At 42.9% G+C, this 6235-nt stretch overlaps 1 pseudogene; it reads right to left on the bottom strand.

The window, feature by feature from the left end:
• Positions 1 to 4367: 4367 nt before the first annotated feature.
• Positions 4368 to 5585, bottom strand: LOC103007375 (DNA-directed RNA polymerase III subunit RPC4-like; annotated as a pseudogene).
• Between the last annotated feature and the right edge of the window lie 650 nt (positions 5586 to 6235).

The following is a 6235-nucleotide window of genomic DNA, read 5'->3' as shown; positions in this document are numbered from 1 at the left end:
CATTGGGGTTCTTTGAGGCTCTTTTGAAGGTTCATTGTTTATAAAGGAGAGTGACAAGATTGCGCTTTTTTGCTTGCTTTTTTCTTTTTTTTTGGCCTTGCCCCACGGCTTGTGGGATCTTAGTTTCCCCGACCAGGGATTGAACCTGGTCCAGCAGTGAAAGCACCGAGTCCTAACCACTGGACCGCCAGGGAATTCCCTGCTTGATTTTTTAGAAACGTAACTCTGGGAGTAGTTTTGAAGGAGCCTTTGGAAGTAGCCTCTCTTGGAGATAAATGATAATTTATACATAAATGTATGCTTCTACAATACTTCTGCTGCTGAGTAAATCATGAGAACTCTCTATTTCCTCCTCTGTAAAATGAGGGGATGAGATCATCAGGTAATCCTGCTCAGCAAGCGTGTAGCATGAATTAGAGCCTGTGAGCATGGGTCTTACTGTGTTGAGAGTTATACAATGAGAAAGATTTGCATAGCAGAGCACCCATGGCTGGGGCCTGGGAAGCACAGGGAAATCAAGCAGGGGCCATTTATGATAAAAACCACAAAACCAACTTTAGAACGGTTATACTTGACTTATGTCCAGGTTGGGATCAGGGACAAGATGACTTTAGCACTTTGGATAAGTCCTAGAAAAGAACTTTCCTAAGGAAAATATCACTATCTAAAATCTTTGAAAACAGAATTCGTAGTCTGGGCCATAGGCCTCCTTATTCCAGCAATTTACTGAAATATTGCATAAAAATCCTCTTTTGTCCAACTGGCAAATTTAGTCCATCCCAACTCACAATTCTTTGAATAATAGCTAAAGAAACTAGGGCCTCTGAAAAGCAATAGATGAACTAACAGTGGGAGAATACCAAATAGTTTCAACTGTTTTAGATCATGATTTTTTTTATGATTCAAAGCATAAATTGTTTTCCAAAAAGAAATTCTTCTTTAATAAAATAACAATTTAAAACAGTTAATTCCTTTCTTTTAAATATGTAAGAAAAATAAATTAATGACTAAAATTGATAATGATATTAATTCTAGAAGAGTAATTTATAGAATACCTGTTCTTATATTATCTCCACAGACAACCTGTAAATCAGAAGTCCTGTATTCCTCTTCTTATTGTGTAAAAGATGACACTGAAGGAAGCAGGAAGTTTTAAGTGATTTACCCCAAGTTACACAATCATAACAAAATTTAGAACTAAATATCAAATTTTCTCAAAGGACTGGAATATCATTTTATGTCTGTTAACTCTGACTTCTACTCCTCATCCATACCTATTTTAAGTGTTGGTGTTCTCCGGGAGTTCTGATACATATTTAGCGTGTGAAACCTTTGGCAATGCTCACAGAACAAGCAGCTGGAGTTCTTCTGGTTTGATACATCTCAGCAGCTGCTTCCAGAATTATTGAAGCCACACTCTTTCCCCCTCTACTTCTGCACTTCTTGGGAACTGTTGATGTCATGCTATTTTTCTGCAAAAGCTGCTATTCATCTTTTCATAAATAATGCATTTTTGGTAAGGCTTCAACTTAACTCCTCCTTAACCTTCTTCTCTTGTTTCTTCTCCTTCCCCAGTGACACCTAGTGGTGTTTTGTTTACTTCCATTTTGTTTTCCAAGAAGATATCTTTACCTTGGTGATGAGACCATTATTACTTCCTTGTATCCACGCATTTTGAATTAGTGTATTTAGCACACCATTAGCTTCTTACTTGAAGTGAACAGAATGATTTATCTTGCCCTTAATTTTCCCTTTCATAAACTTGTGCTAGTAAAGTGCTGAGGCCGTATTTTCTCAACAATCTTTCATGATATATTTTGGAAACCAGACCAAATCATTTTTTAGAGACCCATACACGCCTTGCAAATGAGATGTGTCATGATGGTGGCATGGAAAAACTTCTCTGAGAGTTCAGAGGAGTGGGGCATAACTTGGGTCTGGGGTGTGCAAGGAAGGCGTGGAAAAAGAGCATCTTAGATCAGTCTTGAATAAAATTATGGTTGTGCTGCTCATTTAGAGCATAGTGAGGTGAATAATAAGTTACAGAGTCAGAAAAATTCATATTATTTTGATCCCCATGACCTGAGGAATCTCTGATAGAGTGCTATGATTCATTAAATGCACAATAAATATTTTCTGATTAGATGAATCTTCTAGTACAGTTTGATTTAGTTCTCTTTTGATGGAGTAGAAGTTGTAATTGTTCCATAGGGAACAAAGGCTCAGATAAGATCACTACTATTGAGTGATGGGAATGAAGATAAGAAAAAGTCATCTTTTAAAACAAAAGATTGTAAAATCAGTATATAGTGAATGGGATATACTATTCACAGAAATGCTTCTCCTTCAGGAATGATCTGTAATAAATAGTTAACTTTAGTCAGCATTTGCTATTTGTTAGATATTGTGCCAAGCTGTTCACATGCATTTTCCCATTAATGTTCATAACAGACTTATATGGTACTACCAGACACACTAATTTACAAGTGAAGGAAAGCAGGTGTAGTGAGGCACAGACACACAAACTTGATCTATGTCAGAAATGTATTCAACCTTCACTTTTAATCTCAGGAATAATACACTTTGAAGAAGATAATGCCTGGAATATGACAAAACAGAATCAACAACAAAAACTTTATTATTTTCATTTTGCTCCTGCTCACCTGAAAAGCATCAAACGCCTGTATTTAGCAGAGAAAAAATGGAGATTTGCAAGCATAGTTCCAACGAGCGTTTATCAAAGCCAGTGGAGAAGGGGAGCTTTGTTCTACAACCTGCCTTAGTTTTGTCAATGAGAATATCCCTATTTTATGCAGGAGCACAAGATAATCTATGTTAATCTACGAAATGCATAGATTAACAAAAAAAAATCATTAGAAATATCCTATTTCTTTTGTTTATATTTTATTACCAATAAACACTCTGCTTGATGGGTTGGTCACCTTTGTGACTTACTTTTAAATTCTACTCATAAACACTGTCAATTATATTATCAAGCCATATGTTAAATTTTGATTTTGATGGTAAGCACAGTCATACTTCTAACTGCATATTTTTTTGGCATCTAAAATTTAGTTGTTTGAGGCCTTAGTTATTTGGGCTGCAAACTACATGCCTAGACAGTACTACAAAGACACAATTTTTAATTTTTTGGTACTTTTTGACTACCTTTGACCAAAACCACACCATTTCTTAAATTTCTTTTAACTCCTTGAGATATGAAATATTTCACATATATAGCAATTATGTATCCCAGCAATGAATTCCAAAAAGTCATTCCTACTGCTCAGTATCTTGATTTTAAGTAAACTACAATAAAATAAAATTTCTATGAATATTTTTAAGTGTTAACTACAGATATCACAACACCTTTTTTTTTTTTTTTTTTCGGGAAACTAACCTAACATTAATTGAGTGGCAACTTTGTATGTCTGGCCTTGTGCAAGAAGTTTTCATTGACAATATTCCATTTCATCGTCACACCAACCCTGTAAGGTAGGTATCACCCTCATTTTTGTCAGAAGAGGAAGATGAGGCTCAGAAAGGTTAGGTAGTTTGTCCAGTCACACGGTTGGTAAGAGACAGAGCTGTGACTGAGTCTCAGACTCAAGTCCCTGCTCTCTCTCCGGCGCCGCCTCTCGGGAGGAAGGAGGGAGAAAAGGCAGCAGCAGCCATCTTTCCATTTTCTTCCCTGAGAACCAAGACGTTACCAAGAGAAAGAGCCTGTCCTTTCCCACAGACCGTCCCCTCTCCACCTGGGGAGGATGCAGTCAGTTGAAGAGCCAAAACATAACTATAAAAATAGGTAGCGGGGGGCTTCCCTGGTGGCGCAGTGGTTGAGAATCTACCTGCCAATGCAGGGCACACGGGTTCGAGCCCTGGTCTGGGAAGATCCCATATGCCGCGGAGCAACTAGGCCCGTGAGCCACAACTACTGAGCCTGCGCATCTGGAGCCTGTGCTCCGCAACAAGAGAGGCCGCGACAGTGAGAGGCCCGCGCACTGCGATGAAGAGTGGCCCCTGCTTGCCGCAACTGGAGAAAGCCCTCGCACAGAAACGAAGACCCAACACAGCCAAAAATAAGATAAATAAAATAATTAAAAAATAAAAAATAAAAAAAAAAAGTAAGCAGGGACAAGACGCCCAGCAGCGAGGGTGTGCGGTTTCGGGGCTGTGGGAAGGTCTTCGCGCCGTTCACAGCTGCTGTGGGAGGGAGCCACGTGGGCCCCGTGGACAAAACGGGGACAGTGGCTGGAGTGGGTGGGCTAAACAGGCCCCTTTTGGGTCGAACAGATTTTAGATCACAACGTCTGGAGCAGGCAGCCGCCGCTGTTAGCACGGTCACCACCATGCTCCGTCTGCTTATTTTACTGGTGTTTGTGATCCAACAGGGATTCAAAATTGGGAGAGCATACAAGTTTGTGCTTTACGTGTCCCAGGACTGTCGTCTCACCCATCCTACTGTCTCCAAGGCCCACAGACAGGACAGCAGCAAAGAGCAGGCGGTCCCCATCATCACGTCCAGAGTCACCTTGCCCAGGAGCCGCTGCACCTTCCCGGACTTGCGGATGAGCAGCTTGCAGACCTGACCCTCTGTCAGGGTACAAGCACTCTCTACCAGCCTGGCTTCCCGGCCTTTCTCCTGCTCTGTAACCACCCTCTGTCCGCCCTCGCTCTGCGCCTCTGATTTGGTAGGCTCGACGTCCGGAGTGGGCGGCTGGCCGGGGAGCCAGTCTTGCAGCTGCAGAAACAGCAGCTCCTCCTCCTGCGTGAGGCTCAGCTTCCTGAAAGTTCTGCCACGGACATATCCTTCGGGAGGCCGGGGGTCTTCCTGGCTGCTCTGGGAGGAGGCTTCATCTTGCCCTCCTCCTCCTCATCTCGGGGCTCGTGGCTTGTCTTTCACTTTCACAGCAGGCCCCTCCCACCTCCACGTCCTCTTCCTTGAGCCAAGGTTTGACATCTGGTTCTTCATTCTCTTCCTTCAAAAGCCATCCTGAGTGAGCCAGAAGCAGCTGCACAGGCATATTTCGAGCGTCATTCCTCAGCCCAGGGTCATCGATGAAATCATCCTTCTCCAGCGTGCCCAGGATCTGTTTTGTTTCTTCATCTGTCTCCCTCGTGTCCTTTTTGATGTTGATGCTGTGAGAGGGCCCCATGTCCGACACATCCACAGTCTTAGCCCAGTTCCCCTTTTTCTTCATCATTTCAGCTGGGTCCTGCTCAAAGATGGAGTGGGACCGGAACACTTCTGGGCGCCCCCGGCCCTGTCCATGGCCCTCTCGCTGTCGGTCTCTATCCCTTTCACGCTTTTCCTTCTTGATGGTTACTTCTTCCTTGGGCTCTTCCTTGATCTTACGACTGATATTTGGGGGGAAGGTTTTCTTCTTGAATCCCTGAGGGTGAGGTCCCTGGAGTGGATGGAGGGAAGGCGGCCCAGGGTGAGGGGAGGCACCGGCCTCCACAGGAAAAGACCCCCGTGCCCCAGAGAGGAAGGGTCGGGGCCCTCCCGGAGCGCTGGGCTCGCCTGCGGCGTTTTCTTCATGTTGCCCCAGCGCACCGGGGCTGGAGCTCCGCACCACGCGCATCCCAACGTCACCTCCTAGGCGACCTGCAGCCGGGCCTCGGGGCCGGGGCGGAAGTCCACAACACCTTTTTAAACTTAACCTGAGTTAAGTTGAGTATCTTTTCATCTTATTTAAATTAATTAATTAATTATTTTATTTCTATAATTCTTATTGCTTGCTTATTACTTACCAACATTATTAAAATTAAGAAGAGGTTTTTTAACTTATAAAATATATTCTTTGGAAATACATAATATGCTATTATAATGGGTTCTGTGTGGTTATCTACCGCTACCATAATGTTGTGTAACCAACAACCACAAAACCTATATGCTTAAAACAATAAGCTCTTTTAAGTTCACGTGTGTGTGTGTTGGCTAGCGGAGCATCTGGTCTCCAAGCGCCTAGAGATACCCACGTGCACGTCTGTGATTAGCAGCAGTCAACCAGGTGGTTCTGTTTGTACTGGCTGGACTCAATAACCAGGACTAAGCTCTTCCTCACTTGGTTGCTTATTCTTTAGCAGGTTAGCTGGCATTCACTTGTTCTCAAAGTGGAGTCAGAGAAAAAAGAGAACATAGGCACTAAACGACTCTTGACGTCTTGTTTGGAAATGGAATACTGGCACTTCTTTCATACTCTATTGACCACAGCAAGTCCAAAGCCAGCCC

This window comes from Balaenoptera acutorostrata, chromosome 5 (assembly GCF_949987535.1).
Source record: "Balaenoptera acutorostrata chromosome 5, mBalAcu1.1, whole genome shotgun sequence".
In the NCBI taxonomy this organism is placed as follows: Eukaryota; Metazoa; Chordata; class Mammalia; order Artiodactyla; family Balaenopteridae; genus Balaenoptera; species Balaenoptera acutorostrata.
This window is presented reverse-complemented; position numbering and strand designations above follow the sequence as displayed.